Raw genomic sequence first — 24,940 nt, forward strand, 5'->3', positions numbered from 1 at the left:
CTTGTTGCCATAACATAATACCTGACAGAAGAAACTCCAGGGAAATACACATTTTTATTTTTATTTTATTGTTTTGTTTTTTGTTTTTCGAGACAGGGTCTCTCTGTGTAGCTTTGTGCCTTTCCTGGAACTCACTCTGTAGACCAGGCTGGCCTCGAACTCACAAAGATCCACCTGCCTCTGCTACCCAAGTGCTGGGATTAAAGGCGTGTGCCTCCACCGTCCGGCCATCTTTAATTTTTTATTTTATTCATTTATTTATTTTTGGCTCACAGTTTAAGAAAAGATACAACCAGTCACGGTGGCTCTTTCTCCTAGGTAATTCTATTGTGGAGCTGACAATGAAGTTTAACCAGATATTTCCATTGTTGGCCAACTTGGTACCAAAGTAGACTATATAAAGCTATGAAGATGAAGCATAAGTTGCAGTTGAGACCCTAGGATGTCAGGGATGCTAAAAACATTCAATGTTTATATGGACAGTTGTAGGTTGATCCAGCCCAAGAAAGATGCCACATGTGAAGTAGACAGCAGAAATATGGGAGTAGGGTACCCAACACCTCTTGAGGCACAGACTGTTATCAGAGTTAGAGTCAAAGCCTGAGCCATCACTGCCCCCTAAGCCAGAATGAGTCACTCATCCTTTGTGAATCAGCTAAAAGAGTCAAGTTGATGGTGAAAAGCAGAAAAACGGGACATGTTTTTCAGCCTGGCCCCAATAAGGAGAGTGACAATGCGATCTGATTACCCTGACTACCATGTTAGTTCTTTTCTGTCGCTGTGACCAAAAGCAATTTAAGGATGAAAGAGTTTAGTTTGGTTTATGTATCCTGGGAACTAGAGCTCATGGTGGTGGGGATGGAATGGAATGCTGGCAGGTGCAGAAACACACACACCACCTCATACAGGAACAAAAAGGGTGAGCAGGAAGTGGCAAACAGGGACCAAGTGTTCAAACACATGAGCCTATGGGCAACATTTCTCATTCAAACAACCACACCCACCAAGTCTGCCTTTTGGTATCTAACACGAGGGCAAAGTTTATTTTTAGTTTTGTTTATGTGTCTGTATGTGTTTCTGTCTTAGTGGATACTGCATGTGTGCTGGTTTTCATGGAGGCTGGTAGGGTATCAAATCTCTTAGAGCTGGAGTTAACAAGCAGTTGTGAGCTACCTGACGTGGTGCTAGGAACCAAGCTCAGGTCCTCTGTAAGAGTAGCAGATGCTTGTACTCATGCAGCCATCTTTGTCTCCAGAAGAAGGTAAAGTTTAAACAGAAGAAAAGAAACAAGCATAATTAGGTAGTCCTGGTCAAATTATGGTCCGACTCATCACTGACCCGTCATTGTATTGGCTCCATTCTCCTTCAAGGTGGTCTGACAGGTTTCACATTACTTTCCAGGAGGAAAATTTTCCCTTCTGCCTGGCTTGGGCTTTACCTTTTTTCTTTTCTCAACATTTCCTGGAGGTGGGGTAGGAAAGAGGAGTCCCAGTTCCGTAGGGAGGGTTCATTGTTTCTACAGTCTAGGTAGCCAGAGAACAGGGCAGTAATGTCTCTTGGAATACCTTCCTTCCATCCAGGGATGCTGGCTGTAAGACACCGCCATCATGAACTCCAGATACTAGGCATACAGCTCATGGTTTAATGTTTGCTCCACTGGTTTTATTATTTAGATTGATCTTTCCTTACTATCCTTTGTGTCTCTCTTCTAGGATAGAAGTGTTTACTCGATGCTTTTGTGTTTTGGAAATATGTTACTTGTGTTTTGATTTTACAGGGGCTTGCAATTCAGAGATAAATCTCAAAGTAGACTCTGAGTCTGGCCTTTTTGAATGGTGTTAGAGTTGTTAAGACTTTGGGCATGCTTAGAGATGGACTAAATACATTTACCTTTAGTAAGGGAACATGAAACTTTAAGGGTCAAGGGTGGAATGTGATTATTTAAAATGATGTGTTTGGGTGTTAAGCTGTCAACCTGATAGGTTTAAGAAATTGGAAATCCCTAGGGAGGGGGCTTGGGATATTGCTCAGTGGGGGAATGTGCTTAACTTAGATTCCATTCCCAGGACCGACTTGGACACCTGCAAGTTGCCCTCTGGAATCCGCCTGTGTAGCATGTTGGGAGTACAAGCATGTACTTACTACATGAAATAAATAATGCCAAATTTAAGGGCCTTAATTAAGCATATTTTGGGATATATCTATGAGGGCATTTCAGGAGAGGGTTATTGAAGTCATGATTAGTGGCACTATTCCATGAGGTGGGGTCCAGATTGAGTAAACTGAGAATAAGGAGGAAGTAAGTGAGTACTGGCATTTCCCTTTTCTCTGCTACTGTTCTGTGGAGATGTGAGCTCACAATGCATCACACTCCTGTTGCCACTGTGTTGATCATGCCACAGTGGACCCATCACCTCAACCATGATCCAATCACTTCCTGCTGAGCATTTCATTTCAGTGATAAGAAAAATACCTAACGCATATTTTAAAGACATTTTCATGTACATAGAACCATAGCTTGAAATGTATTCTGAAAAACGACTGGGATTTCTTTTTGACTTAGAAAAAGCACTTGCTCTGTGTTTAGGATGTCATATAAACAGACTTCATAGACAAGTACCTGTCCAGTTGTTATTAGTGTCAAACTACAGTTCCCTTATGATTTTCCTCAGATTCAATGCAAGCCTCTTTCTCTGTTTCTTTTCTTGGTGGAACTGGCTCATGATATAATCACAGCATGATATTTCTCTATGGCTTGAGGATTTTGGTCACCTTCTGACCTCAAGTGTAAACACTTTGTTCTTTTAACCTCTCTCAGACCCTTTCTCTCCTTTTATTTTACAGGTTTCCCATGAATAATCTATAGATTCCCTAGATTTGGTTTGACTCTGAATTGAAGAGTGTGGCTGAATAAAATTTGCTCCATCATCACCTCTAAAGGCAGATCATTTAGAGATCCTACATGGAAAACTACTTTGAGACCCTTAAAGTACTGACTACTATAAGCTGTACTTCGGTTGTGTACTTTTGTATGGAGCTTTTCATTTCTGGAAACAGGATCTAAATTCTCCCCCTTTTAGTCATTCACTCATTCAGTCATTAATAACTTTATCTGCAAATTCTAAGTGGTGGGCTCTTAGCTCTGAACTGTTACATGGCAGGTTCAGCTGCTGTTTTGGCTTTTAGTGTACTGGTATCATGAGAAAGTTCCCAGGTATTAGGTTAAAGCAGTTTGAAGGACAAATCACTTTACCCTATTCAAAAGCTAATTTCCTCCTTCTTCCTGACCTTTTAGCAGCAGAATGCCAAAACAAAACCTGGTCTCTCACTTTTCTCTACTAAGGAAAGTTCTGTTATTACTGCGCACTTGGGCAGTATGTCCCTAGAAATAGGAATGTCCATAACTACTGCCAACTTTCAATTTTATCTTATAATTTTTGTCAGGAGGTTCAAAAGGTTTTCATGTAAGTGAGACAATTACATTAAATCTGTAAGTTGGAGAGCCATAGTTTAAGTGGGAGGCATTTATTCAATTTATCTTGAAAATCATTAAGTACACTTACAGAATATATTCTGTCTATATCCTATACCAAGCTCATCAGTGTCTACTCTCAGAATCCAAGAAGACTCTGAGATGTACAGAAATGAGTCTATGTGGCTTTATGGTCAGGCTGAAATATGAGAAGCACTAGGAGATTTTATCAGGGGAATTTAGAAAGGAAAATTCTTGAGCCAAATCTCAAAACAGGTCAGGAAATACCAGGTTGTTTTTTTTTTTTTTGTTTTAAACCATGACAAAGCAATATATGCTTGTCCTGGCACAAAGACAGAAAACTAGCAACAATGTGCATTAACTGTGTGTATGTGTGTGTGTGTGTGTGTGTGTGTGTGTGTGTGTGTGTGGTGTATGAGTGATGTGTGTGTGGTGTATGTGTGAAGGTGCCCATGCATGTGTGTACACTTACATTGTGTAGAGGCCAGAGGCCTATGCTGGGTGACTTTTTAGAATTACTTACCACCTTCTTGTTTTGAGAAAGGCTCTGTTACTCAACCTGCAGCCCACTCATTTGACTGGACCAGTTGGCTAGCAAGCCCCAGGCACTTGTCTGTCTCTGCCTCTCCAGTGCTCAATGCAGGGACTAAATTGGCACATGCCACTCCTCAGCCTTTTAAATGTGGACACTGGGGATCAGACTCAGGTCCTCATGTTTACACAGGCACATTACTGACTCACCAGTTTCCCCAGCTCTGGATTAACCATTTTTATTGGTTTGTTTTTGCTTTTGGTTTTTGAGACAGGGTTTATCTGAGTAACAGTCTTAGCTATCCTGGAACTCACTTTGTAGACCAGGCTGGCCTTGAACTCACAGAGATCTGCCTGCCTTTGCCTCTCAAGTGCTGGGATTAAAGGCGTGCACCACTACCACCTGACAATTAACCATTTTTAACTCACAATATAGTTTGGACTTGGAAGGTCACCTAAAGGCCCCAAGGGGTTGCCATAGGAAGGCATTGGAACTTTTAAGATATGAGATCTAATCCTTAAGGGGATTGCAGGACCCTGGCTCCTTCTTTAATCATGTTGCATTCTGGCAATGATGTGAGCCCAAATAAATATTTCTTCCTTGTAAATTGATTTTCTCAGGTCTTTTGTCATAGTGAAAGAAAGTTGTTACACACAATAGCCACATAATAGTTAGCAATAAAAATATATGAGCTACTGAAATGTGCAACAGCATAGATATATAGCAGCGGATGTTTAATAATGGTGTCTGTAGCCATGAATACCAATGATTTCTGTTCTGTAGTATTTACTGGTTTCCTTTGCATAGTTGCCTCCACCATGGCCAATTTCAAGTTACCAATGGACACAGGGTGGGGAAGAGAAGGACAGTTTTATATATTTAAAACAACCACAAGAGAATAAATAATGAAATCAAGCAATGATGTATACCAAGTATTATATTTTAATATAATTTATTTAGTAGTAAGTCTGTCCAATTTGACTTTAAAGAATAGCTGTTTTAATTTTTTTAATTGAAAATAATTTTTTTCACACAATATATTCTGATTATGGTTTCTTCTCCCTCAGTTCTTCCCAGATCCTTCTTACTTCCTGACCCACCCAAACCCACTTCCTTTCCTTCTCTCTCTCATGAGTATATAAACAAGTACCTAAAAACAATAATTAAATAAAATTATATAAAATAAAAACAAACAAAAGCAAAAGAGCCAAAGAAAAAGCTCAAGAAAAATATATAGACACAGAAATCCCATAAAAACACAAAACTAACATAAAAGATACATAAAAGAATACCTAACTTTTTAACAGCTTTCAAAATTCCTGAAAGTGTGACTCTTGGCTCTTGTGAACTAATATGGGCTAGCTCTAGAAACACACTGAATGGGCTTCCAAGGTAGTACACCGAATGGAAACGAAAGCCAGCCAGTGAAGAGTAAGTAGCATGTAAGTGTGGCTGTAAGTTTTCTCCGGTTCCACCAGGCCCTGAAGTCCCATGGCCGCTTATAAAACAATCATTTAGAGGCTTATATTAATTATCAATTATATGGCCTATGGCAGGCTTCTCGCTAGCTAGCTCTTATAACTTAACCGATTTCTTTTTTTTTTTTTTTTTTTGGTTTTTTGAGACAGGGTTTCTCTGTGTAGCTTTGCACCTTTCCTGGAACTCGCTTTGGAGACCAGGCTGGCCTTGAACTCACAGAGATCTGCCTGGCTCTGCCTCCGGAGTACTGGGATTAAAGGCGTGCACCACCACCTCCTGGCTTGACCCATTTCTATTAATCTATAAGTTGCCATGTAGCTGTGGCTTACTGATACTTTCACACCTTGCTTCTCCTGGTGGCGGCTGGTGTCTCTCTCACCTCTGCCTTTCTTTTTCCTATCTCTCTCTCTCTTCAATTTCCCATCTAGCTATAACCTGACTTGCTGTAGACCAAATGGCTCTATTTATCAACCAATCAGAGCAACATATATTCACAGTGTACAGAAAGACATCCTACAGCACATAAGTCAATTTACACGACTCTCCTGAGAGACGAAAAATCATTCCCAGTAACAGAAATGCAGAACTGCCGTTTGCTGACTTCTGATAGATAAGAACTACTGGAAGGAAATGGGGGGGGGGAACTTCTGTGGCACTGGAAAAGTTCTATATTTTAATAAGATTTATCATTAAAAAATTTATTTTGTGTTACTGTGGTATATAGTGTATTGTGAGCATTTGTTTGTTTGTGTGCATGTGGGGCATGCACACGTGTGTGCATTTGCATGTGGAGGCCAGAGGTAGATATTGTTGCTGTTGTTCTACACATTGTGTTTTGAGACAGGGTCTCTCAGGGAGCCAAGAGCATGCCAGTTGGTTAGATTGGCTGGCCAGTGAGCTCTGGAGATCTGTTTCTACCCTGCAACTATAACACTGGGATTGCAAACATGCACCTTGTCACTTAGCTTGAACATGGGTGCTGGGGATCCAAACTCAGGTCCTCAAGCTTGTGCAGCAGACTGTTTACTGCTCCCTAGTTGTTCTTCTTTTTTTTTTAAATTATATTTTCTTCAACTGTACTCATGAGATCATTGCATTTGTTTCCATATCATATGTTTTCTGAATAATATAGGACAGCAAAATGAACACACACACACACACACACTGTGAGGAAAAGCAAAAAGGGACCATCATGAGCAAAGAACATGGAGGAATGAAAAACATCCAGTATGTTTAGAAATCCTATTGGTTTTATAGGTTGACAGAATAAAGTTTAATAATGAGGTGGCTGGCTAGGGGTAGGTTTATAGTCATGTAAGATTGGGTTTCTGCTATTCAAGCCTAAATAATCATTTCTGGAAAGGGCCAAACAGGAAAGAGTTTATGTTTTGTTGACTAAATACAGGCATTGTTACATATTCTTTTTCTTATACTTTGTTTTTCACATCTCTTTGAAAGCACACAGTTTAGTGTTAGCTCAAGGCCTGTATAGAAAGTGGACCCGATTTGACCTCTGTGTTACAGTTTGACAATCCCTGTGCTATACAAAGGATGTTGGGTACATAGAAAAAGTCCCTTTGTACAGAATCACCACACAGGGCTGTGAATGAGGTTTACTAAACTGCAGAATGTTTGGGGAACACATAGATGAGAGTGATGTCATCATCTTGGGGGAAGATCTTCTCAGAGGAGGTAGGCCTCATTGCATTTTGGAAGATGAAAGACAATAAGGGGACTAGGAAGTTTTATAGAAGTTCCTATCGAGATCAAGGCTGTATTGTTTGGTAGTCACAGGACCTGGGGTGATGTTTTGATGGTTCTGAGTTTCTTCATCTTTAGGGTGGGTCATGGAGCACCAATCCTTCTACCTTGGGAAGACATGCAGTGGAAGTTAATGAAAAGTTCCCACTCGAAAGAGGATTGGGTGCTTTACAAATTTAGCCTTTGTGGAAGACTCTTCATTGTGTGTGAGCTGGAATGACCCATGCCACCTATGTGTGTGCAGTAATTGCTGGGAAGACTGGGCTTATCCTAGAGGGTCTGGAGCCAACACTTAGCTCTCAGGTGTGTACAAGTGAGTGAGGAGCATATTTTGACATCTCTTTGTTGGTTGTTATATGATTCATTTGCATATTTATCTAAAACTGAATCTGTTAATCTCCCTGCTCCTTTGGCATACACATCAGATGATTTTTTTCTTTTTCTTTGAAAATTTCACATATGAATAAAATGTATCTTGGTCATATCCACTCCCTACTCCCTCCCTCTAACTTTCTCTACTCCTTTAGGACATCTCTCCTCAACTTCATGTCCTTAACAATAAAAAAAAAAAATAGCATGCTAATTCAGTTAGAGCTTCCCATATACAGATGAGTATGGGGCCTCCACTGGAGTGTAAGCGACCTACCAATGGCCACTAACACAAAGAAAAATGATTCTTCTTCAACATCCACGAACTGTCAATAGCTCCTTAGCTAAGGATAGGGCATCAGGAATTAAAAAATACATTTCTTTTCATAAAATTCCACCATTTCCCCTTTCTCTTTCCTCTCTCCAAACCTTCTCATGTACTCCTACTTGCTCTCTTTCCAATTCATGGCCTCTTGTTTATTAATTATAACATATATATATATATATATAAAATGTATGTATATTTCTAATATACATATAGACATATTCCTAAATATGTAAGTTCAACTTCCTAGTCTGTATCATGGTTTTCATATGTATGTTTTCATGGCTGACCATTTGGTAGTGGATAACCAGTTGCTGTCCTCTTGCCTGGGAAAGACTCTTTCTCCCGCTCCCAGCCGTCCTCAGTTGCTTGCAGTTCTCTGTGTAGGTTTGAGGCCTCCTAGGCTTTTCCTTGTCCACTTCAGCATGTCTGTTGTTGGTTTCCTTGTTCAGCTCATGTTTAGGCAGTCACGTTGGTGAGAATTTATGGGTGTAGCTTCTGACAATCCTAGGAGACACACCACATTCTCACAGCAAACTCCCTGAGCCTCTGGCTCTTACAACCTTTATAACCCTTCTTCTGCAATGATCTCTGAGCTGTAGGTTATCCTGGATTTTTTTTTAAATGACTTTATTTTTACTTATATGTTTATGTATGTATATGTGCATATACACATGCATGAAGGTACCTGTGGAGGCCAGAAGAATGTATCAGATCCTCTGGAGCTGGGTTGTCGGCAGTTGTGAGCTGCCCAACATGAGTACTGGGAGCCACATTCAGGTCCTTTGCAAGAGTAGCAAGCTTTCTTAACAACTAAATCATGTTTTCAGTTGGAATTTTTACCTGACTTCATCTCATGCAGGTCTTATGTGAGTAACCATAGATGTTACTTGGTATCTTCTCCTCTCTCAACACCTACCATCATTTCAGAATGCCTGGTATGCCAACACAGTGGATTCAATTCCTTTCTTAAAATGAAAAGGGCTTTATGGGGAGCAGAAAGGGTAAGATACCATAACCTGATTGTCAGCCAGAGAAAACCACTTTGTGTATTAGTTCCTAGAAATAATGATGGTGGGGACATTGGCCTCCACCCAGTGAACCTTCTGAGTCCAAAGTCTTAGTGCCTTGTGGTGGCTCTGTTTCCTTATGTGTGACATGAAGATAATGACACCACTTAGTAGTTCCCATTAAAATGTAATATATAACCCATCGGGAACACAGTGAAGTGCCTGCCTGGCTAATGAATGATAGCTGTTATTTTTACTCAAGGCTAAGTGGAATAGAGGATGAATTTTGTAACTGAAGCCAAGAGAAGAAGAAGAAGAAGAAGAAGAAGAAGAAGAAGAAGGAGGAGGAGGAGGAGGAGGAGGAGGAGAAGAAGAAGAAGAAGAAGAAGAAGAAGAAGAAGAAGAAGAAGAAGAAGAAGAAAATTGACATTTTAGATTTTTTATTTTTATTTTTACTCACACTGGCTGGACCTAGCTACAGCGTCTTTGGCACATTGTGAACCAATGTTTCAGTCTAGAATAAGAAATGCTTCCTTTACCTTCTCTAGACTAGTGTGCAATGAAGTCTTCACCATGGTGACACCAGGAGCCTACTACATCTGGCATTAACTATTGACTTTCCCTTTCCTATGTGAGGACAGGGGCTGTCCTTCTGTTTTTGACATTAGCGCAGAGGTTTGGGGTATGTACCTGTGGTGGTTTGATTAAGAATGGCCCACATAAACTCATAGATTTGATCGCTTGGTCACCTAGGAGTGATTCTAGTAGGAAGGGTGGCTTGTTGGAGGAAGTGTGTCACTGGTGGGGGGGGGGAGGGAAGAAGGACTTCGAGGTTTCAGATGCTCAAGCCAGGCCCATGTCTCTTTTTGCTGCTTGTGGATCCAAATACAGAGCTCTTAGTTACTCTCTATCACCATGTCTGCCTGCATGCCACCATTCTCTATGCCATGATGCTAATGGACTAAACCTCCAAACCTATAACCCAGCCCCAATTAAATGCTTCTCTTTATGAGAGTTGCTGGGGTCATGGTGTCTCCTCACAGCAACAGAAACCTAAGACAGTACCTGATACTAAATAAAACACTAACTGAATGAACAAATAAATGAGTATCCATATTGCCTATTTCTTATGGAAAACTACTTGATTATATGTGTAGGCTGATGTATTGGCACATTTATATGCACAACTGAATTGTTTGGGTCATCAGGTACTGTGCTAAGTTCTATTTGCAAATGAGGACATTCTAGAAATGCTTAATCTGTTACTGGCAAATTGAATTCACTTCTTTTTCAGTTCTAGAGAAAATTGAAAATTGTAAGCAAAATAAAACAAGACATTTGAAGCCTTCAAACAGCTCAGAAAGTGGAAATGCTCCTCACTAGAGCATGGGTTGAAGCGATTGATGGTGGAGATTGAAGAAACAAAATGCTTCATTTTTACTGACAGTTAGCTAATATGATATTGAAACAAAAGAAGACATTTGTGGAAAGAGGCAGCCAATTCTGTCTTTGAGGATTCAGTTTTCAAAAGACAGATCTACTTGTGATTTTTTCCTGAGGTGACCTGTCAATTTGTTCAGAAAGGTTAATTTGTTAGAATCAGCCCTAAATTGGTTTCAAGGGTGTACCTTAATTGTATTGCTTTTCAGCAAAATGTTTCTGTCAATCAGAAAATGTTTTTAGAATTAACCTGCTTGCCAAGCTGAGATCAGGGAATGTTGAGCTCTCTAGCTATAAGGACAGCAGGGATCTGTGTCCAGCACCAAAGAGAGTACTCCTTGTGAAACTTTGGAGCTTGGGTGCTCTGAGAGCTTTACATTTATAGTGATATGTTTTATTTTAGGTGAATTCTTCATACAGTGAAAAGAGGAAGAAGTTGTGAATTCTGGGCTTTTAATTAGTTTCTTCATTTTAAAGGTTCATGACCTAAGGTAAGACACATCTCTTGTATCTTGGTTTCCTCAACTAGAAGACTTCAAAGCCAGATGGAGTGTCATCAAAAAGCTTATTGATCTCTATCTAGCACTATGTGACTCTACAAATTATAGTATCACATCTGTTTCTGAGACTGGGGTTCTTCTGTGGCTAGGGAGGTGTTTGTAAAATCAGAGGCATTCTTTGTTTTCAGGAGACCTGTTTGGAGTCTCGGGAGTATCTAAATCATGCCTCACACATGGAGTCCTAGAGTGTGATCTGTCAGGGAAGCTCTGGAAAGAGGCTGGAGACTACAGAAAGTGTTTCCTCTCTGCGCTCCTCTAGTGTGGTGTTGCCATTTTGCAGTGGCCACATTGTTATTCTTACTGAAAAGAACCATCCTTGGAATATAATGAGAAGCAGGAAGTTATTTGAGAAGGTGAAGTCAGACAGAGGTTGATAGAAGATTGGAACGATTTCTGAGGGCAAGAACGATACACAAATACATTTAGGATATTTGTGCAATAAATACTTCTTTAGGACCTAATCTTTCTTAGACACTAGATATAACTCTACAGTTCAGATAAGCCTGATTTTTTTTTTTTTATGGAACACAGCCTATATATAGCAGGAGATCAATAAGTGAATGAATAGTCTATCATATTACATATGGTGTCATGGGAAATGTGGATTACCATGGATGCACACAGGAGGAATGTTTAATTCTGGATAGGGATTTTGGAAAAATTTCTAGAGTATGAGTTATTTAAACAGAAAATGAAAATATATGAATGGGAAAAGTAGAATGAGATGTTTAACATAGGGTGACCTTCTGTTCACTTGCAGGTGACGGACATCAGGGCATATTTATTTATCTGAAAAGAGATCAATATGACAGTCAGGTGAGAGAGTATGGCAGAGTAACAGAGCTATAGAAGTCAAAGTTTTAAAAAACATTGTAAAAATTAAATTTGTTCTTTTGACATTTTTATACACGTGTACAATGCATTTGGATTGACCTCATCCCCACCTTCTCTCATCTGCTTCCCTCCCACGTATTCTTCCCCTCTTCCCTCCTGATCTTCCCACTTAATGTCTTTTTGTTTTCTTTGAGGCTCTGTAGCTTCAGCATTAGAACTCTCCAGTGGAGTGTGGTGGGTCCACCAGCAGATACACAACTAAAGACAGTGGTTCCTCCTCTCCCAGAGTCCACCAGTGGCCTGCTATTCAGCACCAAGGGGGTGAAGTCTCACGTGCCCATCCCCCATCCATGAGTTATTTTGAGAAGGTGAAGTCATAGGTTGATAGAAGATTGGAAAGATTTCTGTTTAAATGCATGAGAGATACACAAATATACTTAAGGTGCACAAACAGATGCTGAGAGGGCCTTTCTCTGGCAGCTCAGTACAGGTGATCCCAGGTGCTATGAGTTCATGATTACACTGGTTGCATTGTGTCTAGAAATCACAGTCTTTTTTTTTTTTTTTTTGAGCTGAGGATCTAACCCAGGGCCTTGCACTTGCTAGGCAAGCGCTCTACCATTGAGCTAAATCCCCAACCGAGAAGTCACACTCTTAGGTGCCTCCTTCAGCCACATGAAGAAATTTTGTTTTTGATTTCAATGCCATGGGAACTACCGAACAGTTATAAGAAGAGAAGTATCCTGGTCATATTCAAACAGAATCTTTTAGGAAGATACTTGCAGCTAATGAGTGGAGAGAGGACTGTAAGTAGCATGTCTAGAGGTGGGGAGAGTTGAGGGACCTATAGAGAGTTTGGCAGTCCAGGTGAAAGAGACTGTGACCTGGATTATGATGAGAGTGGAGGACTGGAGAGGAGCAATGGGTCCAAGAGACACCCAGGGAAGAGACTAGGTAGGATTCAATCATATGTACAAAACAGGGAGGAAAATGAGTTCAAGATGGTACCCAAAGTCTCTGGCATAGCTACATTTGTGTCACCATGTTTCATTCGTTTTGTTTTATGAGTAACATTCAGGTTGGCAAGGATGCCTGCTGTACCCAGGGCATCAGCAACTCCAGCCAAAGACCTCCCGCCAGGGGTTGTTACTTTGACCTGTTGTAGGGTCTCTTTATGGAATGTGTGAGTGTGCACCTGTGTGTGTGTGTGTGTGTGTGTGTGTGTGTGTGTGTGTGTGTGTGTGTAGCAGGAAGTTTTTCTGTGTCCTGACTGGGCTGTGGTCAGGACAAATCTCTCCCATTCATGTCCTTCAAGTAAACACACAGAGGCTTATATTAATTAAAACTGCTTGGTCATTAGCTCAGGCCTAACTACTGACTAGCTCTTGCACTTAAACTCAGCCCATTTCTGTTAATCTATATGTCGCCACATATTCCCTGGCTTTACCTGTGTGCCATTACACGCTGCTCCCTGGATGGTGGGCTGGCATCTCCTGACTCAGCCTTCCTCTTCCCAGAATTCTCCTAGTCTGCTTATCCTGCCTATACTTCCTGCCTTGCTACTGGCCAATCAGTGATTTATTAAACCAGTGTACAAATGCATTGTCCCATAGTGTGTGTGTGTGTGTGTGTGTGTGTGTGTGTGTGTGTGTGTGTGTGTTGTGTCTCCTTAGGAAGTCAGCCATACAACATTATGATATTTTGTACAAGTATACAACGTAATTAGATCATACTCCCATTCCCCTTTCTTGTTCCGCATACTCCCACTGATTCTTTTCCTTCTCCTAACTGATCGTCCTTCTATTCACATGCTTTTTAAATGGTGACTCAACGGATTTCATTGGCATGGACACCTTGCCAGTGGATAGACACTGAATGTCTCTTTCTCTTAGTGACCATCAACTGCCTATAGTGCCTCAAAAAGCAGCTGGGCCTCATGAGCTTATCCTTACTCTGCGACAGGATGTCGACAAGCCCAATCTAGTGGAGGTCTTGTCCATGTAATCACAGCTGCCCTTGAGTTCAAGAGTATAACAGCCATGGCATATCCAGAAAACAGAAAGTGGGTATATTCATTATAAAAGAGATCTTGAAGCCAAGAAACCAGTGAGGAGAGATCCAGGAAGGCTGTACAAAAATGAACATAAATGAGAAATGCTTAGTGTTGTTCTTTTCTCATCCACACCCCCTTTCAGACTTACCTACATTGATGCTATTGGATTTTGTGAGGTCCTTAGTCACTCCTAAAAACTCCCCCTTTTTCCATTTCCTGGTAAGCTTGGGCAGTATCTGAGAGTTGTAACCAAGGGGTCTAAGTCAAACACATACAGAACTAACTTCCTGGCAAAGCACAGGTCCTTATCTAACTCTGTCCTGTGTAAAACTAAAGCTGTTTTTCTTTTCACGTGTGGCTTGGATGTACCATTTTTCAAAAAAAAATTATTATTAAGAAATTTTCTATTCATTTTACATAACAACCACAGATTCCCCCTCCTCCCTCTTCCTGTCCCACAGCCCCCCCCCCCCACCTAGCCCCCATTCCCACCTCTTCCAAGGCAAGGTCTCCCATGGGGTGGCAGCAGAGTTGAGGCATTCAGTTGAGACAGGTCCAAGCCCCTCCTCCCTGCACTAAGGTTGCACAAGGTCTCACAACTTAGGCACTGGGCTCCACAAAGCCCACTCATGCACCAGGGATGGATCCTGATCCCCCTGCCTGTGGGGCCCCCAAACAGTTCAAGCTAAACAACTGTCTGGACTGTCCAGAGGGCCTAGTCCAGTCCCATGGGGGCTCCACAACTATTGGTCCACAGTTCATACATTTCCACTAGTTTGGCTGGCCATCTTTGTACATTTTCCCATCATGATCTCCATGTCCCTTGCTCATAGCATCCCTCCTCTCTCTCATGGATTGGATTCCTGGAGATCAGCCTGGCGCCCAGCCATGGATCTGTGTATCTACTTTCATCAGTCACTGGATGAAGGCTCTATGATGACAGTTAGGGTATTTATTAAACTGGTTACTGGAATAGACCAGTTCAGGCACCCTCTCGACTACTGCTAGTAGTCTAAGGTGGGGTTATCCTTTTGGATTCCTGGGAACTTCCCTAGCACCCGGTTTCGCCCTGTTCCCATGATGTCTTCATTTATCATGGCATCTCTTTCCTTGCTCTCCCACTCTGTCTCTGTTCCAGCTCAAACCCCTCATTTCCTTATGTTCTCATCCCCCATCCCTTGCCCTCCGTTACTCTCCCCCTCAACCCCAGTTTGCTCATGTAGATCTCATCTATTTCTCCTCCACTGGGCTATCTACATGTTCCTCTTAGGGTCCTGCTTGTTAGCTAGCTTCTCTGGAGCTGTGGGTTGTAGTTTGGTTATTTGAAGTGCCATTTTTTTTTTATAGAGGCTTTCCAGAGGTGATATCCAATTAGTCAGATGTGCTTTCACCATTACTCACAGGGCATATTTACCAGTGTCAGAAAAAAAAAAAGTTAAGAGGTGATTGTGTCCAGTTCCCTTTAGACTCGAAGCCAACTTGACATGGTATTATGTCAAGTACAGCACCTCAGCTCTGATGGAGACAATCCTTTTAAGAAACAAGACTAGAATCAAGAACACTGATAACATTTTTATAACTTGCTGAGGGCAGTGCTTTCCTATAAATAATGTTCATAAATATCTTAAATTTTCTTTGGCATGAATTACAGAGCATTTTGGGATTTTTCATCACACACTGCACTCTGAATTTAGTAACCGAGTGAATGTATCATATACCAAATTCTTGCTTGTTTAAAGACATAAAAAGCAATGTTTTCAAACTGAAGTCATTTTCAGATCTTGAAGCTGCTACACTGGGGGAGCCTCCCCAACATTCTATCCATATTTGGCCTGAGTCTACACAGAAAGAAAATGAAGATGCTAAGAAAATTGGTTCATCAAACCAGAATAAAGAGACATAGAAGGGACATAGTACATAGGTTGTAAGTGACCTGTCATTGGAGCTGAAGATGGTAGGCCAGGTGGCCCTGAGCATCTTCTCTCCTCTCCTCCAATCCTTTCCTTTTCAAATAAAAAAGCAAATAAGCTTCTATAAAATGGGATTGAAATCACACCTACTCCAGGAGGTTTTGTGAGGATAAGATGAAGCTTGTACTTGGTATAGCAATGGGACATGAGAAGTCTCACTGGATGACAAGGGGTATACTTGTCAAGTAAATACTGGATAACAAGTAAATGCTTGTATTTACTACCCAGATAAAGCTGCTTGAGCAAGGGGGCTCATAGGAACTATGACCTACTGCTAATTAGCTACCTTCTGTAAAGGAGGAGGTTAAAGGGTATTCATGAGAGCCATGTCTGGCTGGCAAGGTGATGCTAAATGAACTTGACCTGGGTTTTACAGTGCTTGGGGGTGGGGAAGCAACTGTTAACAACAAAATTCCATTTCTTTGTTTTCTGAGGCTGATTCAGATGACGACCACAGCTTAGCACATTTTCAGGTAAGATGGCCACCACGGCCTAGCACATTTTCATGTGAGATGACCATTGTGGCCTAGCACATTTTCAGATAAGATCACCTATCTTCAAAACTTATATAACTCAAGAAGGACATGTTCCCATGGACAGGTCCTCTAAACCTTTTCTTGAGTTATTCCACATTAACAAACACTGCCTGGTCATCACCACCTTAATCGATTGATTGGTCTTTGGGACAGGGTTATTAAAAAAAACAAACAAAAGCAGCTGGGCGGTGGTGGCGCATGCCTTTAACCCCAGCACTTGGGAGGCAGAGGCAGGCGGATCTCTGTGAGTTCAAGGTCAGCCTGGTCCCCAAAGCGAGTTCCAGGAAAGGTGCAAAGCTACACAGAGAAACTCTGTCTTGAAAAACCAAACCAACAAAACAAATAAACAAAAACAAACAAACAAACAAAGCCAAAAGCAAATATGGTTGAGGATATAGCTCAGTAATATAATACTTGTCAGACACACACAAAGCCCCGAATCTGATCTCAAGCATGACAAAAACTCAAAACAAAAGCACAAACAAAATATACATAATATCCCACAGAGACTATATTGTTCTCAGTACCTAAAGTGTCTCTATCTGGCTTGAGAAAACAGTTTGTTGACAGGATGAAACAATCCTGTCCCAAAGCCCACCATCAGCTCTCCATACTCTTTGGTATACTTTTTGACCATATTGATTATTATTCCAACTCAGGTAGAGCATAAAATAAGAGTAGTCCAATCAGAGCAATGGAATGGTGGCATGAACAATTTCGAAACTGTAGGAGATAGAGAGTTGTTAAAGATACTTGTGTTGGTTGTTTGCTTTCTTTATGTCATTATGTATATTATTATCTTTTTTGTTTGTGGTGCAGAGATCGAATCTAGTGATTTGTGCATATTGGGCAATTTCTTTTCTTTCTTTCTCTTTCTCTCTTTCTCTCTCTCTCTCTCTCTCTCTCTCCCTCCCTCCCTCCCTCCCTCCCTCCCTCCCTCCCTTCCTTTCTTTTTTTTTTTTTTTTTTTTTGAGATAGGGTCTCACTATGTAGCCCTGGCTGTCCTGAGGTTCACAGAGATCCACTTGTCTTTGTCTACTGAATGCTAGGATTAAAGGTGTATATTACCACATTGGTGATTAGGCAATTTCTTGACTGAGCTATACCCCTAGCCCTCATTTGGTATGCATTATCTAGTTTTACAGATCAGATTCAATGGTTAGTGCTGAATAATTTATTTTTTTCCAGATTTACTACACCCAGAACACCTGCTGAGCTTCAGATAAGAACAGAATGTGTAATACTTATTATGGTAATTTAATCTTGTGTATCAACTAACAAAAGATAGAGGACCAGAAGCCAAAGTTGCTAATAATGTTCTGACCACATTGAAAAGGACATAGACACATGCCTAATAGGACAGAGACATCACTCAGCATTTAGCCTTCCTATCCATTGTCTCTGGGTATCTCCTTTCTTTGCCTGTGTAGCAGAGTCTCTCAAGATGTAGTTTGAAGGTGATAGTCCCTCTGGTTTTTCAAGGTGAAAGTTCTTGAATAAAACTTGTTTCCTCTCCACCAAGTCGCAGCTTCCAAATATTGGCTTTTGAGTGGTGAGAAGCCAAAACTCAGGTCCAGTAACACCTGTGGATGAATGAACACACGTGGTGTTAGGCTAGGAAGACTAGGGAGATGAGTCAGGAGAAGGCCAGCTCACCTGAAGTGAGAAAACTTAAGAGTGGTCACCCCTCAAACAGGGGCCAAGGAGTGATATTTCCTGCATGGAATTTCATGTTTTAAAGACGGAATTCTAAGAGTTAGCAACAAAAAAGTCCTGTGAGTCTTGCTTCAAAATATTTGAACAAACACAAATAGATTTTCTCTAAATTGTTTATTCATTCTCAGTGGTGATTAGAATGTGAAAGTAGGCCATCTTGGAGGTAGGCCTATCAGAATCACCTCAGGGATTTTGTCATTCTAGAATTTCTGATGGTTTTCAACAGAATGTAAAACAACAAGAAAGGGAAGCTGGAGAGGTGGTTTGGTGGTTAAGAGTACTGGCTGTTCTTCTAGAGGACCTGGGTTTAATTCCCAGCACTCCTGTGGTGGCTCACAACTATCTATAACTGCAGTTCCAGGAGATTTTTGAATGCCCTCTTATGGCTACTGTGGGCAATGTATTCATGCATGTGGTACATAGACATACACGCAGACAAAACATCCATGCATGTTAAAGAAAAGTAAACCTTAGAAAAACAATGCAATGGAAGCAGTGACTTACACTCTCCCAACTAAAAAAGTACAGATGGTTCACTGGTGAATTTTATTAGATCTTCAAAGAATAACTAACAATAACATGTATCAAATGGGCTCAGGGACAGAAATTGCACTGTCATCTTGATAGGCACAGGAAAGGCTTTTGACAAACTCCAGTATTCCCTCCATGTTAAGTGTTCTAAAGAAACTCAAAATAGAAAGAACATATCTCAAAGCAATAACAGCTACATATGACAAACATCTATTAATATGATATGAACTTCCACTAAAATCAGGAGCTAGACCCTCTTTCTCCATTGTTATTCAGTATGGAGTTGGCATCTTAGCTAGAGCAAGAAGACAAGTGAGCAAAAGTAGATACAGTGTGAAAGGAGGGGTCAAACCTCTCTGTTGGCAGATGGATATGTTACAGATCCCAAAGTCTACACTACTGTTAAAACACTTTCAGAAAAGTGTAAGGATACAAGGTTAACACACAAAATAAGTACCTTTCTCCTATACCAATGACAAACGTCCCAAGAAGGAAACCAGTGAAACAATTCCAATTACGATACTCTACTGTATTTTGGAATAAAACCCAAATAAGGATTAAAAGATTGCTATAATGACAACTTTAAAACATTGAAGAAAGGAATTTATCTATCTATCATCTATCTATCTATCTATCTATCTATCTATCTATCTATCTATCTATCATCCATCCATCCATCCATCCATCCATCCATCCATCTATCTATCTATCTATCTATCTATCTATCTATCTGTTTGTTTTTCAAGACAGGGTTCCTCTGTGTAGCTTTGTGCCTTTCTGGAACTCACTCTGTAGCCCAGGCTACAGAGATCCACCTGCCTCTGCCTCCCGAGTGCTGGGATTAAAGGCGTGTACCACCACCTGGCTGAAGAAAGGATTTCAAAGAGATGCTGGATGATAGAAAATCCTCTCATGCTCATGGACTGGAAAAATTAATAATGTGAAAACTACTGTCTTAATAAAGGTAAGCTGGAAATTTAGCATAATCCCAATCAAAATTCTGGTGTCATTCTTCGGAAATCGAGAAATCCATCTGAAAATGTGTATCGACGTCTGAGACTCCTAATAGTCAAAGCAACACCAAACAAGATGAATAATGCTGGAAGTACCACTACGCCCGATTTCAAATTATACAACTGCACTATAGTAATAAAAACAAAGTAACATTGGCAAAAAAAATTACCCAACAGACATATAAATCAATGGACTAGAGTAGAGCACCCAGATAAAAGTCCACACAATGACAACTACCTGATTTTTTTTTTTTTTTATAAAGATGTCAAAAATGCACGTTGGTCCAGCAGGGATCTCCTGCTCCCCTAAGCTCTCTTTCCCTTGACACTTGCCCTTCATTACCCCCACTCACGTCCAGGCTGTTCATGTAGATCTCACCCATTTCTCTGTCATTGGGCAATCCCTTTGTCTTTCTTAGGGTCCTGTTTTCTAGGTAGCCTCCCTAGAGTTGTGAGTAGCAGTCTAGTCATCTTTGTTTTACATCTAGTATCCTCCTATGAGTGAGTACATACCATGTGTGAGGGAAGCAGATACAGAGATCCATGGCCAGGCCCCAGGTGGAGGTCCAGAAGGGATTGTATGAGCGAGAATTGTTGAGACCAAGATCAGAAAAAGCACAGGGACAATGGAAAAAGCACAGGGACAAATAGCCAAAATAATGTAAACACATGAACTATGAGCCAATAGCTGAGGAGCCCCCAACTGGATCAGGCCCTCTGGATAAGTGAGACAGTGGATGAGCTTGAACTGTTTGGGAGGCACCCAGGCAATGGGACTGGGACCTGTCATTAATGCATGAGCTGGCTGTTTGGAACCTTGGGCTTATGCAGGGACACTTTGCTCAGCCTGGAAGGAGGGGACTGGACCTGCCTGACTGAATCTATCAGGTTGAGCTGAATCCCTAGGGGAGTCCTTGCCCTGAAGGAGATGGGAATGGGGGGTGAGCCGGAGGGAAGGAAGGGGGGGCAGGAGGAGGGAGGACAGGGGAATCTGTGGCTGATATGTAAAATTAAATCAAATTATAAAATTAAAAAAAGTTGAAAAAAAAAACCCCAAAATGCACTTGGTGAAAATATAAAATCTACAACAAATGGTCTAGGAAAACTGATTTTCAATTTGTAGAAGAATGAAAGTAGATCTTTATCTCTCACTCTGTCCCCCAAACTAACCCCAACTGGATCAAGAACCTTTATATAAGGCTGGAAGTTCTGAAACTGCAAAAGTAGGAAGCACAGTCCAAGATGCAGGCATAGCCTGAGGACTTTGTGACCTAGACTCCAGTTACTCAGGAAATGAGGCCAATAGTCAACAAATTTAAAGCTCCCAAACAGCAAAGAAAACTTATCAGATGAAGAGGCAGCCTACAGAATAGAAGCAATTCTTTGATCATTTACACACCTGACCAAGGCTTCGCATCTAGAATGTATAATGAACTCAAGAAACTAAACATCCTGTAGACAAACTATCCAATAAAAATGGCTTTTGTAACTAAATAGAGAATCCTCAAAGTACATATTAGACCCTGCCCCCCATAAAAGAAGAATGAAAAAGACAATATACAAACCACTAATCAACATTTTTAAAAGTATTCAACATCAACAAATAGCCAAACGAATGGAAGCACATGAATTATGAACCAAAGGCTGTGGAGCCCCCAGCTGGATCAGGCCCTCTAGATAAGTGAGACAATTGAATAGCTTGAACTGTTTGGGAGGCATCCAAGCTGTGGGACCAGGACCTGTCCTTAGTGCATGAGCTGGCTGTTTGGAACCTTGGGCTTACACAGGGACACTTTGCTCAGCCTGGAAGGAGAGGACTGGACCTGCCTGTACCGAACCTACCAGGTTTAAATGAATCCCCAGAGGAGTCTTTGCCCTGGAGGAGATGGGAATGGAGGGGAGGGGCTGGTGGGAAGGTGGGGATGGGGGTAGGAGCGGGGAGGACAGGGGAACCCATGGCTGATGTGTAAAATTAAAACACAAATACAATAAATACAAAAAGGAGAAAAAAAAGTAATCAACATCATTAGCCCAAAGAAATACAAATTAGAACTACTTTGAGATTCCATCTCACCCCTTTACAATGGTTATCATCAAGAAGACAAATGACAAGCAAAGTTGGTAAGGATGAGGAGGAAGAGGGGCGTTTCCCAGTCACTGTTGGTGGGAATGTACACTGGTCTGTAGATGCTACGGGAATCAGTCAGGAAGGTTCTCAAATCTTAAAGACATACCTCACTTAAGACCCAGCTATACCATGCCATGAAATACAGCCAATGGGCTCCATAACTTGCCATAGAAATGGCCATCTGTGTCTTTTCCTGCTCTGTGCATAATAAGGACATGGAATCAGCATAGATTTCTATCAGTTCATGAATGGATAATGAAAACATGGTACATATATGCAAAGGGATTTTTACCAGGCCTCAAGTATAGGAATTTTTTAGATAAATGGTTGAATCTGAGAAGTATTAAGTGATATAATCCAGGCTCAGAAAGACAAACACAGCAGTTTCTTTCATATGATGATCCTAGTTTCTGACTTTGGTGTACCTGTTGGGAATCAAACCCACCAAACTGGAAAAGGGCCAGTGAGAGGGGGAAACGCTTCTCTGAAGGTGGGGAGGAGGATAGTAGAAGATATGAGATAAAAAAAGTGGATGGAGGAATACCAGAGTTGCAAATCACCCAAGATCCCATGTTCTATGACTAAATTTTCCCTAGTACAACTGGCAGGGATTAGAAAACTACTAAACACCACTCATACTTTCCCAATGAGAAGTAGATAGCCAATACTACATACAGACTCCCATGGAGTCCCATTCTTATTTCTCATTGCAAAATAAAATTAGCATTTTACTATGTTCACCAAACCTTCAAAATTCTGATTTTGCGCAAGCCTTGCCTCTTGCCTATTCCTGGTACTAATAATATTTAGCATATTGGGAAAGGCTAATTGTATGGCAAAGAAATGATACTATATTGTTATTTAATTTCATCTGCAATGTGACTATCCACTTACTTCCCCAATCTGTAACTAGTGAAGTAATAAGACAAATAAAAATTGTTGATCAAAAAAAGAATCACAGTAATCTGGTTATTAAAGACAATTCTTTCCTAAAATTAGAACTGGTTATCCCATATGAAGTTATGGCTGTGACTTCTAACTGGCCAGAAGAGAAGCCAAAATGCTTGATAAGCAAATAATTTGAAATATTACAGACATCAGATGAACTATTTTATAGAAGATAAAAAATGAACACACAGGAAAAATATGTAGTTAGTCTAGTTAGTGTGTTGATACATACAGAGAATTTTTCATTGATTAACAATGACTATTTCCCTCTTGTGGTACTTTTATTTCTTTAGATTGCACTATGTTGTTGATGGGTTTAACTTCAGATACAACACTCCTATTACACATCCATGCAAGTATTATGCAGAGAGCATAAAAAAGAGAACTTCAGATTAAATCCTGATAGTTAACAATGTTAATATGATCTACAAACTTCTTCCTTAATGAATTTAAAACAACTCTCCCTTAAAGACTAATTTCCTGCTCATTCAACTCAGGCTTATCTTTATTAGATCCTAGGAATTAGGCTCCCTAATGTTGCGAGACAGAAAATGGCATTTGACCTTTGCCTACAAAACAAACAAACAAACAAACAAAGCCAAAAACAAAACTGGGGGAACTGTGAACCAGCAGTCCCTGAAAAAGTCACACCTATTTTAAAGATTCTGAAGAATGAGATCAGATTAAAATTCCCCGATTGTGGGTTTTTGTACTGTTGCAGATTGACAGCTGAAATTCTCATTTGCTCTCTTTAGTTTACTTAATACCCACTTATCACTCACCTCTGAATCTAGTATTATACCCCTTTGACTATCAGGTAAAACGTTTGGAATGGATTCTTAGCGACCACTAGCTTTTACCAACCCCAAAGTTGAGAATGTCATAACATCTGCAATATACAGTAAGTGTTCTTCTCCCAGTTTGATGTGACCTGCTGAGCAGCTGTTCCCACCAATGCATTCGGCAAGTGCATTAACTTTATGACTAATTTTCGTTCTAAGACTGTAGAAGATGGCTTAAGTACTTTTGGGGTAGAACATGTTTGATAAACCAGAATTCATGTTCCCAGGTCATATTTAGTGCAGAATAAACCATCCTTAATTTCCTTTGAAAAAATAATTAATGAGATAATACATAGGAATACTTAGATAATCTTTAGAAACAGTTCCACTAGCTATTTAGACAGATATGTTATTTTAAGGGCTTAAAGTGTCTTAATCCATTTCTTTTAGTGTTTAGATATGTGTCTATGCTTTCTTTCCAAAGATTTTGTGCATTTTTGATTCATGTTTTCCTCATGGGTTTTGCTACATTAAAAAAAGGATTTTGTTTAAGGAAAAAGTTCAGAGACAACAAATGTGGATCCCAGTTGTAACCTTCAGGCATTGTTGAATTTTAATCTCTAATCACTTTTATTTAAATTGAAATTTCTTTGAACATTAAGCCAAGCTACACCCATAGAAGAAAAGTGAATGTTTTAGAACAGATTTTGAATGTCTAAGAGATTTCTCTGCTGAGAGCAGCAACTAAACTATGTAAAATTAACAGTCTGTCTTCTGACACATTGAAGTAAAATAATTTTAAGACTTAAGTGACTTCTGTATATGCATTCAAAGTTTTAAAAATATAATAAAAGATTCATTTTGAATGTTTTAACATTTATTTAGGTTGTCTCTTATTTTTTAATTGTTTGAGTAAAATATTAATCTAATTCAAAAATAAACTTTTACATTAAAAAGTCATTCTGTTCTCTAGGGCTGTATCCCAACAGCATGCTATTGGTGAAAAGAGGTTATTTAATACTAAATCTTATCTCAGGAGAACAGAAAAGTCTAACAAATCCAAATAATTTACTTTAAATTAGCATATCTATATAAAAACTTACTCTGGGGTTTCTTTGATCATTTCTGTTCACAACTGAATAAAAAAAGATTTCAAAGACAATTTGTAATAAAATTTGAAATGACTATAGGAAATCTACACTGGAATGTTTTCAGAGATTAGAAGTGGTGGAAATAAAATCAATTCTGTGCAGATATGATAGCACACCTGTAATCACATTCTCTTGGAGGCTGAAGCAGACAGATCCTGAGTTTGAAACTAGCCTAGAATACTTAGTGCATTCTAGGAACATGACTTTGTAAGTAAGATTTCCCTCAAAAATAATTTACATCTGTTACTTAGTTTCACACTGCCTTTAAATAGATTATGAAGGTTTTTCCTGAAATACTGTTTAAACACT

The sequence above is a fragment of the Onychomys torridus genome, chromosome 1, assembly GCF_903995425.1.
Source record: "Onychomys torridus chromosome 1, mOncTor1.1, whole genome shotgun sequence".
NCBI lineage: Eukaryota > Metazoa > Chordata > Mammalia > Rodentia > Cricetidae > Onychomys > Onychomys torridus.